Genomic DNA, 16,454 nt, shown 5'->3' with positions numbered 1-16,454 from the left:
ACATTTTAAGTGTTATATTCATTAAAAGGCCGATTATGGTATTTTGATATTTTTTTAATGTTATGTTTCCCCTCAATTATTGACTGATTTTCATTTCAAAATAGAATAGCTGCAACTCATATGGTACTGTTACGGAAACAAATTTTGAGTCACAATAGTTTCTATGGGCTGAAACTAATTTCCCAGACACTAGAATCAATATGGCAGCCTCAGGAAGTAAGTGGAGTGGCCCAACGAGATTTAAACTGAGGATGCTGCCTTTCTGTCATACCTCCTTCTATTGACAGCTCTTGCTTGCACCAGCAGTAATGTCATGACACTGCCTGAAGAGAAATTCGAGTGGCTCATCCAACTGAAACCGTGTTTTGGTGGAGTTCATTTTGAGATGGCTCATGTTGCTGTGAGCATCTTTGCAAGGAAAGGGCTGACTTACATTGGCTCGAACTGCCAGAGAGAATTTTCTGTGTCTTTGTGTGTCTGAACTGCCTCTTGCTGGTACAGCTTTGAAAAGGTCCTTACTCTACCACTTTATTTGAATTAGAGTTGCAGTAGCATGCCATGGACACACAAATATGTGACTGAAAGCAGAGTAGTATTGCACAAGCACTGTGGAGCAGAGCCATAAACTTGTTGTTTGAAGACCTCCACACAGCTTTAGAGGTAAGGTATGCTCGGGAACTGCAGAGCTAAGGTCATGGCCCACAGTGCAGACAGGATGTTGCTAAACTACAGGATTTACTTCAGTGATCTTTTATGATCAGCTCAGGATTAGTGGATCATAAAGAACATATAAAGTTTCTGTCAACCTGTCCTCTCCCTTAGGCTAGTAACTTCTTTTTGATATCTAGAGATACATACATAATATGACTTTTTTTTCTCTTTTTTTTTTTTATTGAAAGAACAACATGCTGGTTGCCTCCAGGAAGTGCTGTTCATGTGGGTAGAACAGACTTCATCTTTCAGGACTCCCAATCTGTCTCTTTTGTTAGCTGTAGAAATCAGTTTAAAAAACAACTGGCAAGTGAGTGGGTGGTTTGGATTGTTTATGGTTTTGGGGATTCTTTTCTCTTGTTGCTTACTTTTCTGATGCACATGCTGCTAAATTTCTATTTGTTAAGGAAGTTCAAAGGAGGAAGAAGTAAGTTCTGCGTCATTTCAGTTTGCCTTTGTGCTTAGATCTGGTCAGAGCCAGCCAAACTCTGGGCAGTCAGCTATGTGAGCAAACATAAAGCAGATATCTAGAAAAGGACTTGGAGCTTTAAACTCACATTAAGGCTTTGTTATAAACTTCTGCTTTGAAGACTTGCAGTATGACACATGAAAAAATGTTAACTTCCATTAAAGGCTCTCATGAGATTTGTTACCAAATGTTAGCAAAAATTCAGCAGAACATTTCAATTCAAAAGTTTCTATCATGCTTTTGATGAAAACATCTTTAAACAACCCAATTAGTGTAAAGGAGGAAACTCTGTACATGCACCAGAGTGATACTAAGTGCAAGTTTGTTTTCTGAGAGCATTTATGAAAACAATGACTTTCAGTGAGAGGTTAATGGAAATATGTGAGAAGAGAAATGGTCTTTGCTTGATGTTCTGTCCAGTGCTCCCATAATATGTGGCAAGTAAGTGGCTAGACATTTATATTGTGAAACACCAGGGAAAAAAAAGAGCACTTTATGATCAGTATTCTTAATGGAGTATTATAGGCATCCTGCTATTTCTAAAGCTACATTTTTTTGCAAATCTTTCCCCTGAATTGCAGTCACTTAAGTGTATATACACTGTTTGTATATATATTCTGATCTATTTTTTTCTTTCTCCTGTTCATTCTTTAGCCAGTGGTTTGAGAAGGCTTGCTTGAGTTTAGAAAGAGCAAAATTAGGTTTAAACAGCAGTACTGTGTCTTGTTCTAAAGGCTCTGAAATTCAGTCGTTTCAGTTTCTTGTAACAAATGTCCTGGTTGGGGCCTGTGAGGGAGAGAGCTGTCTCCCCTGCCCAGGCCTGCTTGCAAGACAAATGGCTCCATTGTTTCTGAGGTGTGCAAATATCACCAGTCCTGGGAGGTCAGGACTGCACACACTGAGTAGTTACTTAAAGAACTTGGATGAAATACACATAGAAGATTTTAAAGATAAGGAGTCAGTAATGGTAAGGCTTGTGTACTCTTTAACCGTGTTTTGGTGGTACAGTAAAAACACAAAGCACTGAGCTTGTGTAAACTTACTCATTCTGCTAGATGAAAATATGTCAAGCAGCTGACTTTCTACACCAGTAGGCTTTGTGCCACATAAAGTATCATTTTTCCCTCCACAGCCAGCCTAAAAACCTAAGGCTGCCATTGGCTTTCTATCGTTTGCAGAAATGCAGTTATGTACTTATGCCTTACGTGATCCACGTGTGTTGTAGGTGACCTGGTGGGTGTGGAAACAGCAAGCTGGGAGACTGCAGATGTCTGAGCCTGGGGTGGGACTGGGTGAAGCTGGGCTGTGAAGGCTTTCCAGAGGACTGTACAACTGTTGAGGAGAGTGGGCCTAGGGTAAGGCTGAAGGTAAGCTGTGGAGTAACATGTAGATTTTTAATTTTAGTGTTATAAAGAAGACGATTTTTATTTCCGTTCTAAAAACAGGAGTTGCCACAGACATTAGGGCTTATATAGCAGCCAGCAGGCTGATCAGATATTACAAAAAGGCACAACAGTGCTGGTGAGCTGGTGATCTTTGCTTTGGCTGTTGTTGGTATTGGTCTGCATTAGGCTGAAACAGTTCTTCACAGAAGATCATGGAGTTTTGGCAGACTTCTTAGTTACTTATGTTCCTAATAAAAAATCTTCCTGACGTATTTTATATCACTGCCTGGTTGCTCTGACGATGTACAGGAAATAAAAAGCTTTGTGCTGTTCTTGAATTACACAGATGGTTTCCACTATGTAGTGTCCTTCATAATTAGCTGTCATAGAATTGGAACAGAACCATGCTAAAAAGTTTGGCATCTTAAGATGCCATATGATCTTGTAAAATTTTGGGAGCATACTCCTCACCTCACCCTGCCTTAGGGGGGGGAAACTTCTCTCTGTTGTCCTGTGTCTTCTCTAGTGTGAATTTCCCCTTCAGTTGTGTCTACTAGAAATGGCATTTTACTAATATTTGGGGCCATTATTGACTTTTCTATTGCTGACAATGAAAAATCGCTCACAAACAGACTTCATTGTTGTGATATTTGTTTGGTGTCTACTTAAAATGCAGTTGGATGAGTTTTAGTGACTTGTCAATGTCTGCACTTAGCATGAGGCTCCGTAGACAGTAGTTGCAACTGGAGATAGCTGTCAGAATGAGACAATCTTGATGGCAGAACTGAGTGGGCTCATTTAATTCCAATGGAGCAAAGTGATTTAAGGGCCTGCTTCCCTCTTATTTGGAATTGGATTTATATGACTCAAGGATTCCTACACTGACTACATTCCTGGGGTACAGAGGCAGCACCAGAACTGTATGCAAAGTTAGTTTTTTGAAAACTCAAATTTTTTGATACATCTGCTGATCTCATATTGTTTTGTCCACTAGACAGGGCATATTTTCATTTTTCTCTGCAAATATCCATTAGAGTATAAAATTCTTTCTAATGTATGTTTTAAATGAAAGATTGAATCCTCCTCTCCCTATTATTTTATCACTCTTTTTGTTTTAATTTATAAAGTCACTACAGACAGATTTTTTTTTCTGAGGTGTGTTTTCTGGCCTTTTTTAAAGGGCTTGGAGGAAGGGGGAAAATAGTTAATGTAAGAGAATGATTTTCATTCCACTAATGTTGATTCACTTGGCTTGTAAGAAGAACTTATTGCTTTGTTTACTTGGAAAGAATGAATATCAACACATAAATAATCAGCTGAGGACTAGATTTGCAGGAGGAAGAATTTTCCTAGTCACTTTTCTGTTAATTCAAAGCAATATCTTTTGAAATTGATGTAACTCACAGCCTTATGATGATCACATTACTTTCCCTTAGGAGTAAACAGACAAAAGTGTCTGCTTAGTTTCCAGACTGGAGAGCAGTTGTTGCCTCAGGTACTTAAATTTTGATAGAAAAAAAGCTTTCCATAGCTCTTGTAGCTGTACATACTGAATGTATCAGTGCACCTGGGGACTTCCATGCCAACTTTTGCAGAGTACCAGGAACTCCTCTTCAGAAATACATGAAAAAACAATTTACCGAACAAGCCTCCCAAAAGTGCTTTTCTTCAGACAGTCTTTCACCTAGCTAAAGTACTCAGGCCTGACGTGCTGTAGCTGGAAGGAACTAACTATCATATAATTTCTGAACTCTTTTTCCCCTTCTTTTAACTCTTGGAAAGATATGTAACCTAACAGGACAACAGGGTCGACCCTTTTTTCAGGCCCTGTTGCAGCGCAACACTGAAACCTCCTTCTGGAAAATCCTCTTGGGTCAATATATCACAGTCCCGCTTTTCAGAGTTTGCAAAACCTAATGTATTTAGCTTGTTAACAGCATCCCACAGACTCTGAGGTCCTAGGGACAATTCCTGTCCTTCACAGCTCAGGGCTTTCATAATAATCAACAGCAGTAAGAGACTTGTCCAGGAGGAAGGGCCAGGCCACTGGTCATGTACGTCATCTGCATCGTTATCTGTTTCAGCAACATAACTTGGTTTTTAAATTTATAGCGGGAACTGTATTACTTATATTATGCATAAGTCATCAAATGCTTTTATCAACTACTTCAGCTGTTCCAGATTGCAAGTATGTTTTTGGGCTATGTACATCCATTGGGTATTTCTATATCATGGTTTCATAACACTGGAAATAGATAGAGAAGCAGATTCGTTTTCCTCAAACTGCTTGATGTGAGAAAATTATGCTTGTAGTTCATGCTGCTATAAAAGGTTGCTGTGACCTGGAAATATACCACTTAGCTTATGACTTTCCAAGTTTAAAAGAATTAGCTGTCAGAAACAGAAATTTACTTTCTGATTGCTTTTAAAACATTTTGCAGAATACAATGCTCTTCAGTGTCAAACAGACTTTGGATGCTACACAGGAACACTTAAATAAATACAAGTAACCAGTCATCACACTGGCTTCCAGATATTTACAGTAATAGTGCTGAAATCCCTCCTTAAGACGTTGGACTTCTATACCTAGGGAAGCAGGAGGTGCCAGGAATTAAGTAACTTCAAGGATAAGAAGCTGGAGACAGAAGCTATAAGGGAGACAAGCTCTAAAAGCATACCTTGAAAGCACTTGGGGAATTTGGGGGTGAGGTGGAGTTGTTTTCTGTGCAGAATACCTGAACTGAATTGCTAGGGTTTGAGTCAGCAGAGCATTACCAACATTACAGCTGAGGAATGTATTTTCTACCCAGACTGAGTCAAATGGAAAACCAACTTTAGTTTTGTAATAAGAATTGCATGTGATTAGTAAAAAAAAATAGAGATCCTCTTGAGTTGTGTTTTCATAGTGGGAAAACATTGGTCCTTTCTGATGGTACTTGAAACTGGCCAGAGCCTCTTGTTCAGCTGTTTCTGAACACAGTTCAGGACAGAAATCCTTGGGGATGATTAAGCTAAAGAGAGTTTTTTGTATGCGGACAGTTGTCTGAGTTACCAGTAAACCTACTGTTTAATGCTAAAATGAAATCTCTGACAGAACTGTGCTGGAACATTCCACTTTTAATTACTATTCAATTATAATTTAAAAAAAAAATCTGGCCTTAGACTTCAGCTTGCTCAGTGGGACAGAAGAGGCTGAGGCATATGCAGAAAGAATCAGTGTGATACTTTTTTCCCCATTGTTTTGAACTTTGTGTTCATTTGCATGTGACATTGCAAAGCATGAATGTAAAATACTGCCAAGTCATGACTGTAACAAATCTGCACCTACTTGCACATAAGGTGGTCAGAAATCAAGCATGGGAATATTTATTCCCTGCAGACTGTTGGTAGTCTGGCAAAAATATACCCTTATCCAGAATAATGTTAGGGCCTAATTCATGTTTAGTTGAATCTACTTTGGAAAAGGAAATACCTTGTGACATTCTTCAGTGGCCTCTATGGACAAATAAATAAAAGATTTAATGGAGCCTTCACAGTAGGATATTGGCAACTGATGAGGACTCTGAGGACTGAGCTGTATAAATTAGGCAGAATTGGGATATTTTCAGAGCTCCATAAGGGATGAGGAAGATGTCTTTCATCCACCCAAGTTCCTGGGACTGTAAAGGGAAAAAAGCCTGCACCATGTTTAGCACAGGGAACAACTGTTTCTCATGAGTGTTTTGAGGCTGTACATGTACATCATATGGTCTGGCCTTGTTCCATCAAATACATTCCTCTGAATTGGATGCTAGATGGTAACGACTTTTAATATGTCAGCAGGTAATTAATTATGATAAATGTGCAAGTTGTCTTTTGTCTCAATAGGCTTGTGACTCAACAGTGTCTATTGTCCCAATAGGTTCATGTGACTAAAAATATTCTGATTAAAGGTCTGCAGTAGTAATGAGCACTGCAGCAGTATACCACACTGAGTCATTGAGAGCTGTGCTGTCAATTACCTGTGGATTAAGGACCAATGCGATTTTAAGCAGATCTCTTATGACCTGAATGGAAAGCCCCAAAGAGTTTTGTGGTGCTGCCTCTTACAAATGCTCCAATTCTTATTCTTTCTCTCTTTTTTTCCTCTTTTTTTTCCTTAATTGTTTGAAAGAAAAACAAACTTCAAAGTGACAACCTAACTTATGATTAATATGCCTTACAGTATGTATCCTATGACTTTTTTCCTTGTCCCATCCATTAGCCTTCACTGTAGTTTCTGCACCTGGATGCTGGAGGGAAGGAGGGGAGGAAACAGATAACGTAAGCCAAAAGAAAAAATAATTGTGATGATAAGAAGTTTTAGCAACCTGGAGAAAAAAATTCTTTCCCTCACAATTTTCCAGCCTCTTTTGGCTTTCATGCTACCCTCTCATTGTTATTTGTCTGTGGTTACATACATGTGTGTGCGTGCGCATATTAAGCACATCATTATATGTAAAGAGGAAGGTTCTTCGCTTCAACACATCGCGAAGAACTCAGAACCACTTTGTCAATGTAAGTAAACTATTAGACTATCCACAACTGACATCTTTGAGGTCATCTTCTGTAGCCAGAATAAATTTCTCTTTAGCAGTACAGATGGATACTAAGAAAGCCAGCAGATGCATTGTAGCTAATCAGAAGGAGACTCAGCAGGGTAACTAAAATCTCTGCTAGAATTCATATCTCTTCACAGAGTTTAATTAAAGAGCTTTGTGTGCATCCTTTTGTTTTATCTGTTGCCAGTGTTTTGTCTCCTATTGTGGTAGTTCCTTCAAATAGCCATCAATTTGCTGTGATAATCTACCGAGGGGAATGAGCAGCACTGTTTAATTATACAAAAATGATAATGAGCTTTGACTGTCAAAGAGTTAAGGAGCTGCTGCTGGCCACTGGAATACAAAAGAGTTGGTGCCAAAGGGGCCCCTGGAAGTCTGTGACACTTCAGACTTCATTGCTGAGCAGCAGTAACTGGCTTGAGCAAGCAGCAGGCCAGTGGAACTTCCTTTGGGGAGAGATAACTGAATTATTAAGCAGTCTCCTAACAGCAGGAAGCAGAAAAGGCAAGGACAGAGTTCTGTTTCACACCCCAGCAAAAATACAAGGCAATCAAAAAAAAAGATGTCTTGTCCTACATAGGCACAACGCCTTTGGCACTGTAGTCTTATTCCTCATCCTCATGGCAGAAGTTGGAGTTTGGGCATAACCAAGTGTCATCTGATACCATTTTGCTGTGGGAGGTAGCAGAACTTGGGAGAATGGGGTTCTGGCTGCTAGAGAATCATGAGCCAAGGTACAGATAACTCAGGTAAGCCTGTGCTCTACCTAAGAGTAGTGAGGATTCAGATTTAACAAGAGAATTCTAAGAGGTGAAAGCTTTCTGTTTTCAGGCCTTTTTTCCCCAATTTTTTTTTTTAGCCAAGAGGTAAATAAAATCTTATGCAACAATCTTATTTTGCATCCAAACTACTTAGTCACTGAAGCTGTTTTCCCTTTTCTGTTTTCTCTAGCTGGGATCATGCTGAAGTAAGCATGGGGCGGGGAACTTTGTAAAACAGGAACAGCAGTGGGGCAGAGAAGGAGAAATTGCTGGAATCCCTGTTTCTTAAAGCAGACAACCGAATCCCTGGAATTCAGCTTAATATTATGTGAGTGACTACCATGTACTTCGTGTCCTGACTAATCACAGCTCTAATGAACTCCCGAGGTATGTAGTGCCTGCACAGGCCTACGGGCCAGGTCCCCAGGCATGACTGGAACATGTACAGTGGAGCTGGAGAAAACACATTCAGAACCAAGGATGTCTGTGAAGGCAGCGAGACGTGGCAGGGCCTGCAGGGTTCCTTCTCCCAGTGCACGCCCTGGCCACGCTGCTGCGGGAGTGGAGGCGCGGGAAGGCAAGGGCATGGGCACAATTGAGGTAAGTGGGGACAACCTGTGGCAGAGCAATATTGGAAGTCTGATGTGAACAGGACAGTGATGGTGCCGCTTCTGACTGACACTCCTGTACCACTGACCCACAGAAAGTGGAAAACACTTTGAGGAGCGTTCTGTTTTTACTATGGTGTGTGTTGGTTGTATGTAAGGAAGGCTGCCAAGGGAAGGGTTAGTACTGAGTTTTGCCTTTATTGAAGAGATGCAGTTTTGCCTTTATTGAAGCAGTCATACTACACTACACTGTGCTGTATATTGGTATTTCTGCAGCAGAAGAGGTGTGCTGGGATGGATACTGTTTTAAACAGCAAGATTGAGGTAAGTTTACATTAGGAGCATTTCACAGGTGTGGGACTACAATCACTTTATACAGGTAAAATATTTTTGTTGTTACTGATGGTCTTTTAGACACTGGCCCCTTTGACCAGATCCTTTGTTTGATTCTGCAAATATCTCACAAAAGCAAGTGAGCAGATGTGTCATCTTCCTCCCTTCCTTTGCTTATCCTCCACACCTCTTCTCTGCAACTGTGTATTTATACCATCCATAACAGGGTCATTGACCCACTTTCCTTTGTGGTCCCTCCCTGTGCCACTGTCTCTGTGCTTATATTTCATTATATTCTCCACCTTTATCCTTCTTTCTTCCCTGTGGGCACTGGGGCCAGACGATGCTGTTCAGCCTCAGAGCCATGGGACTCCTTTGGCACTGGCTCTTCTGTTCCAGTGGCAAGCCACAGCAATGGCTGCACAACCAAGGCATGTTATCCTTTTTACACAAAGAGTACCATACACCTTTCTCACTAGGAAAGATGTGAATCTGAATTACTGCCTCCTCTTTTAGCCTCACTGTTTTTGACATCCCTTCTCTGCCTTCCATTTATAACCCAGTCTCATAAGTTCATTCTGCATGCCATCTATGCAATACATCCTTCTCTCTCTACCCAGACAACTACAACTTTGCTGTTACAACTTCAGCTCTTGTTATCTTATGGATCAATCACTGTACTCATCCCATCATAAATCTGACAGATGTACCATACCAATCCCCAGTGCTCCTGCAAAGATAACTTTCCCAACGCTTAAGTTTAACCATGTTGTCTGTTCTCTGTGCTTTCCCATTGCCTTGCTCCAGAAACTTAAGCTACTTGTTTTCACTTCAAGGCTTATCGTGACCTGTCTTCTCCCCACCTACAATCACCTCCTCAGTACTGAAGAGTTAGCTTCCACCTCTGATAATACACAGTCCTGGTCTTCTCTGAGCACTCATTTCATTTATAAACATTTTTCACACTCAGAAGGACCATCCTGTGAAGCTCTGCAAAGCAGCTTCTTTTGGATCCTATCATCCATTCATAGGACTCTTCCTTTCCACATTGCTTCTTAAAAGGCTTTATGGCTGGCTGACATTTTCTTATTTTACTCCCTTCCCTGGCCATTCTGACCCAATATTTTATGCACAGGCCATAAATTCTTTGGATTGGGACTGTCACGCTGTTCTGCCCAGGTACAGCACATAGCACAAGGGGAACATGGTCTGTGAAATGGGCTCCTACAACACTTCAGTAATAAATACTTAAGCCGAAGGAGTGCACCTGTAAAAGCAAAGCACTATAAGTGTAGTAGCACAGTAAAGTTGTCACCTTCCCTCTGGTGAAATAAGCAATCTAAGAGAAAAGCAGAGTTGCTGGTATCTTTATACCCACAGTTGGCTCATCCACACTCAGAAGAGATCACATCTCTTTCTGCTCCTACATGACATAGCTCATGCCCAAACCGGAGGATGTGAGTTTACACTAGCTGGGCTGTGTACTGGGGGAGATATCCGTGAGCTCTGCAGCACTTCCAAATACAACTAGTGCATTTAAGGACTTGGCAGCTGGCCCCACTGCCATGCTGATGAAAAAGATGATGTAAGCACACCTTCATCTATTGCAGCACAGATTCATCAGCTTATCTCAAACTGCTTTGTTGGCTTAAACTGGCAAGGCTCAGTGTGCACTGTTGCAGGCTTGGGGGGGCATGTGTGGACCCACTGGGGTGCCTTTGGGGCAGTAAATTCTGATAGTGGGTTGGTGGAAAACAGCCGAAGTGTGGGAGAGGAGGAGCAGCTGTAATGTCTTCAGTCCTTGCAGCTGCTTGCGGTTTAAGTATGTATTTACAGCACCACTATACTCACTAGCACTTCAGAGAAAGTTGTCCTTTCCTTTTGCAGACACTCAGGAAAATGTTGTTGTCTTTCTTTAGGAACTAAAAATCCTTCCTTATCCATGGAATTTTACTAGTGTCTCACTGAAATGAACTTCAAAGCAAATTCACATTGAAACTGCTAGAGACTTCATGTTTGCTTGGTTTTGATACAAAACATGAAAATCACCTCAGGCTAGCTGGCAATGCTTGTGACAAGCAAATCTTCTGGTGAAACAAGAGAGGGCTTCCAGTTACTAATGAAATCCTCCCCTCCCCACCCTCCGATCCAGTGGGCATTTACATGGTTTTCTTGTGAACATTTCATGCAGCTTTGAAAATCAAATGCTTCCTTACAGGAAATGTTTTTTCTCTGTTGTGCATCTCTTGTGGCTGGCTGCCAAGAGATCCTGATCCGACACCCAGCTGTGCTTCTCTGACCGGCTTTTGTGACCGTGGAAAATCATTTTTTTTACTTCTGCCTTCTCCGTTTTCTTCTCTCTTAAACATGTATAAACAAGTTGGAAATCAGAGCCTGTATGTTCTTTGCAGCCATACTGGACAGAAATGTGATAGCAAAAGGTTAGGGGCTTACTATCTTAAAATGCCTCTAAGAACAAAATGGATGAAATTTTTTTTAAACTGACAAAAATTACTTTCTATTCTCAAGGTCAGAACCATGCAATATTGCAATGTAAGTTAAAATAGTAAGTGACAAAATGCTCATCCCATATTAAGCTTTGTTAAAGGGGGGAGGGATAAAGCTCATGCAAGCAATATGCAAGGAAATCAGTTTTCTTTTCTGGAAAACACATTTTAATGACATATCCTTCTACACTGTCTTAAGGCATTCTGAAGTAATAAGGCTGCAAAAGCAATCTATGTTAGCTGCATTTTTACTGTAATAATGAGGTAATTAGTAATGAGGTAATTTCACGTGGGCAGATGCATGAAAACAGAAAGACACCCTGCTTTACACTTATGCAACTCTGAATGTTGCAGTTATAAATATCAAAAAACAGTGAGAAAAAGGGTGTGGGGAACAGGAGCAGATCTGGCAAAAAAACTGGGCTTTATACAGCCAAAGCACTTCGTTTACATTCCGAAAGCAAGGCCAAATCAAATTAGCAAATAGATGGATATAATGAAATAATGTCCAACAGGAACACTTCATGGACTATCATGTTAAAGTGACTGTAGAGCCTACCCTTGGCAAGTCTCACGTACACGTGTTGCCCACATGTGGGGCATCACTATGCTGACGACACAAGGACTCAGCAATGGAGGCTTTTGAACAGTGTTCAGGTAGATGCCAGCAGGAATCCATTTGGCCCTCACCGAAGTTTCTTTTGCACTTTAAAAACCAGGGATTTGGCTGGTGCGTAGACCAAATGCCCATTTTTATTTGGGAAACAGATGCAGTCTTTAATATACAAGAAACATAACATGGCATCTAATGAAAAATTTACCTTCATTCCTTTTTCTTTTTTTTTTTTTTTAAACTAACATTTTGGCCAATGCTCTGTGTTCAAAAATAACCTTCTTGAATATGATGGTATCTTTCTTAAGATAATCATAAGAAAATACCATTAAAAATAAATATATTTTACTTTTGATTTGTCATTATTGTGGTTTGGAGTATTTAAGATTTGTACTTCCAATTTCTCCTCATCTCTGGCAGTAGATTTGATGTATGTTTCTTTTCTTGATAGTGAAAGTTGAGGTTTTTCCTGACTGTGAAACTAGGTTAAGTATTTCCTGCTTTCCCACTCTATCCCTCCAGTCTGTTAACTGGCCTGGAACATTGGTTTGTGGTTCAATTTCAGATTTCTGAAAATAATGGCTAAGAAAAGCTGCCTCCTTTTTACATGATGATTTACTTTCTTTCTTTTTTTTTTTGATAATCATTTGTTCACTGTAGTCAGTAAAACTTTCTAAATGACATTGTGAGTATGACTTCCCCATGCTCTGATGGCCTTTATGATTGTCATCCCCGCTTTTCATTCAGCTACTTTGTGAAATGGAGGCCTCATGAAAGTAATGCCATGCTTTCCTACAGAACACTATTTTTCCGCTATTTGCTTCGGTGGTACGACACTGAGGAAGTGGTTATGGCTGTACTCCTGGTCATATGCTTCTCAGGAGAAGTCTACCTATGGTAGACTAGTTAAGGCATATTTGCTTCACTGGAGATTCCCTGTTCTTACCTCTGGAAGATATGACTTCATGTTGTAACAAAGGTGACTCAATGTTTTATTCTTCGAGATCCTTTCATTAACTGAGGTAGCCTTACTTCCTCCCCTGTTTCCTTAGATAATAATTCAGAGAGAAATAAAAGATTATTCTTAACAGACTGTTGATACTGCAGTCTTCAAAATGAACTTGCACAGCCTGCCTCCTTGTGTCCAGGAGGACCAGTGAGTAGTCCTTTTAGAAGGCACAGCAATGCCAGAGATGTGGAAAAATTCTGCACCAACACCCAATAACTGTTGGTGGACTGTGGAACAAATTTGTGAGGCAGAAGTCCTGCCTGCCACTGCTCACTTTTCTAAATCAAGAAAAAAAACAGTATCAGCCTCAGAACAGCTTGTTCATTGACCTCTAATTCAATCAGGCTCACGGTTAAAGTCACCTACCAACCAACAAAATGAAAAGAAAACATAACTGTAGACTGCAATTCTTCCTATCTGTTAGGAGTTAATTATTCTTTTTATCTGTCTTTTCAACTACTGAAACTTGGTTAAAATAAATAGAAGTAGAAAAAAATGAGTATTTCAGAAAGGGCTCTTGAGAAAATTCAGAAAGTCTTCTTGAATTATTTTTTTTTAAAAGGAGATACTCCCTGTACACTGAGAAGCTGCACTTTCCATTTGGGAAGGCTGCTATGGCAACCTCAATAAGCAGTTTAGAGATGTCATTGATTAGTCATTGGTGCCGAGTTGTCATTTTTAATGTACTGTATTGTCCTTACCTGTGGCTATTGGGCCCATCAACTGCAAGACTGGCAGGCTTTTTCTTTGCTCTGTTCAGTCTGCATGGTTGGTGTAGCATACCTGAATTTGCAATTCCCATCATTTTACTCAATAAAAAAGTTGTGGTACTTCATGGTGGTCAGGGGATCTTGGGCTGGCATTGCCATTGCAGTTCTGTTGGGCTTAGGATTTGGGCACTTGCAGTTTTATTCCTTATTCCCATGAATTTTTACAGAATTTGTTTTAACAAGTTAAGTGTGCTTTCTGAACACCGTATCAGAGACATCTCCATTTGCTTGACTCTCAGTACTGTGGGTGTTTGTATGAGGACAGAAGTGCCATAACCTGTGGGATAAACTTGGGAATTTGCTTAGCTAGGATAAGAGAAGAAGAAATTGGAGTCTTTGATAGACAACAAGGATTTAGAAAAGTGTTAGAGGAGCTGAGTTTTGAAGTTGTTCCCTTCTATAATTGCATCATATTTCCTTGTAAGCTTGGATGACTTCAGAATCTTCTTCACCAAGTCCCAGTACGTATCACCTAAATTTATGATGATCTTAGCTTGCATTTTCTTGAAGCACATTTCTTTGCCTTGTGGTTGCCAAGAAATAGTTGGAAACACTGCTGAAGTGTCTACATAAGAGTTCTTTTCCTTTCTTTTAAAGTGAATTAGCCGGAAAAAAGGGGAAAAAAAAAACAAAACCAAAAAACTAAAATACAGCATAATTACCTTTTATATTTAATAAAATCTTATGATTTTAGAAGGCTGATTCATGATATTTGAATACAAGGAGTTGATAATATTGCTAGATGAAGTGTTAAATCCCTTCAAGATCTTCCCTGCTCATAAGCTTTATTTCACAAAGAACAGTGAGTAGACATTATACTTATAACCAAAAAGTTAAGATCATGAAAAGGTGTCATTAGATGCTCAAAGTGGTGTGTCCTCTCCCTGAAAGTGAATATGTTAATAGCCACTCATATGTTGCTTTCCAAGATCCAGGAAAAAAATACACCTGAGCATCTCTCTCAAGCTGAAACTATGATACTGGAATGTCTTCCATTACCTTGTGCTGCAACATATTAATGGAAAGGGCGATAGCATTTAAACTGTGTTTTTCAAATGACATGCCCACCTCTTTAGATATTGTTTCCTTGTTTTAAAAATCCAAAGGAAAGGCAGAAATATTTTCAACTAAATATTGGACCCTGCACATGTCTTATCACTTACACTTCTCCCTCTTTCCACCAAGCACAAAAATTCTTTTATATTTGTGGTTTATGTATGGTCTTGTGGTATTTTCTCTTGCTATTTGACTAGTTCTACCTTTATGTGGTATCTTATGCCTCTGGGGCAGAGTGCAGTGGAGGAGGATGTTTAAAATTAGGTGCAAATTTATAAAATGCTGATAAATATTTATGTAATGTGTATTTTAAATCACTCAAAATCAAGAAATTACGTTACCAAATCACAAGCCAGCAGAGCTGTTTCATGCTACCAGAGCCCTGTTGGAAGAAAATACACTGGATTTGGATTTTCTGTCAAAATCTTAATTGTTTCTAGATCCCACTGCCCTATAATCAGAACATAAAGCAACCATTTTAATGATAAGGTAAAATAAATATAATTAGATGCTATTGGGACATTTTCAGCTAAGTCTATTTTGTGGATGCAAGAGGCTTATCATGAGACACAGAGAAGTTGGGATGTGTAGGATATTACCTATGTTGTACAAAGAAGGGGCTTCCTGCTGTGGAAGACGTACAGTACCCTCATCTAATAAACTGAAGAATACTTCTTCTAAATAAGCTCTAGTTAACATAAATGAGTGAAAACGATGTAAATCACAAATACATTTCAATTTATATTAATAAGAATTTAAACAGTTTAGAAGGTGGGTCACTGGTAAATCTTAAATGCCATGGAAACAGCATAAGCTTTAGTAGCAACGATGAGATCATAGACAAGGTATTTAAAAACAGTATTGAATGATTCTATGAATTTCTTGACTGCTGTGCTTAATATTTTTAATCTGAAATTACTAATAAAAATATATGTTGCCCTGGCAGATTTCAGGCACAGGCTCCTAACACGGGGGGATAAAGCAAATGTCCTACTATCTGCTGCAAAGGCAAAACTGTACCATATTTTTGGTAGGTATTTAAGGCCAAGAGGGACCATTACAGCCATATAGTTTGACCTTCTACATCACACAGACCAGAGAATTTAACTCAGTGATTGCTGCCCTTGGGCTAAATTTCAAAAGTGGAGAGAGATTTATTCCTTTCTTTTTTTTTCTTTTGATCCCTCATTGTGCTCAACTCAATCTGGCTCTTTGTTAAAATTAAGAGACTGTAATTTTAATTTATGTTTTGTTTTCAGAATGTGTACATACATGTATGTATATAAAATACACAGATGTGTGTGCGGACACACATTTAAAATGCTTTTCATTTCTCATAATAGTTGGCACCACCATAGAGATGACCTCATATTTAAAAGGGTATATAGACTGACAGGAAAATTGGGAAAGGATGGCAGAAGGTAGCATGACCTTCACATGCAACTCATCATGGGCCTCTGTGGTGAAGTGTTTATACTTGATATTAAGTCAGCACAGGGAGGGATTAGAGGCCTGCAGAGAGAAACAACTTGCCTCACCCTGAAGAAATTGCCAAAAATGTAATGCAGGACAGAGACTTCTCGGTTGGGGCTCATTTTATAAAGGCAGAAGCAGGCCAGGCGCTCAGCCGTTTGCAGGGCTGTTGAAAACTC

Source organism: Manacus vitellinus, unplaced genomic scaffold (genome assembly GCF_001715985.3).
Source record: "Manacus vitellinus isolate BGI_N305 unplaced genomic scaffold, ASM171598v3 scaffold_39_pilon, whole genome shotgun sequence".
NCBI lineage: Eukaryota > Metazoa > Chordata > Aves > Passeriformes > Pipridae > Manacus > Manacus vitellinus.
The sequence above is the reverse complement of the archived record's forward strand: the minus strand, read 5'-3'. Positions refer to the sequence as shown.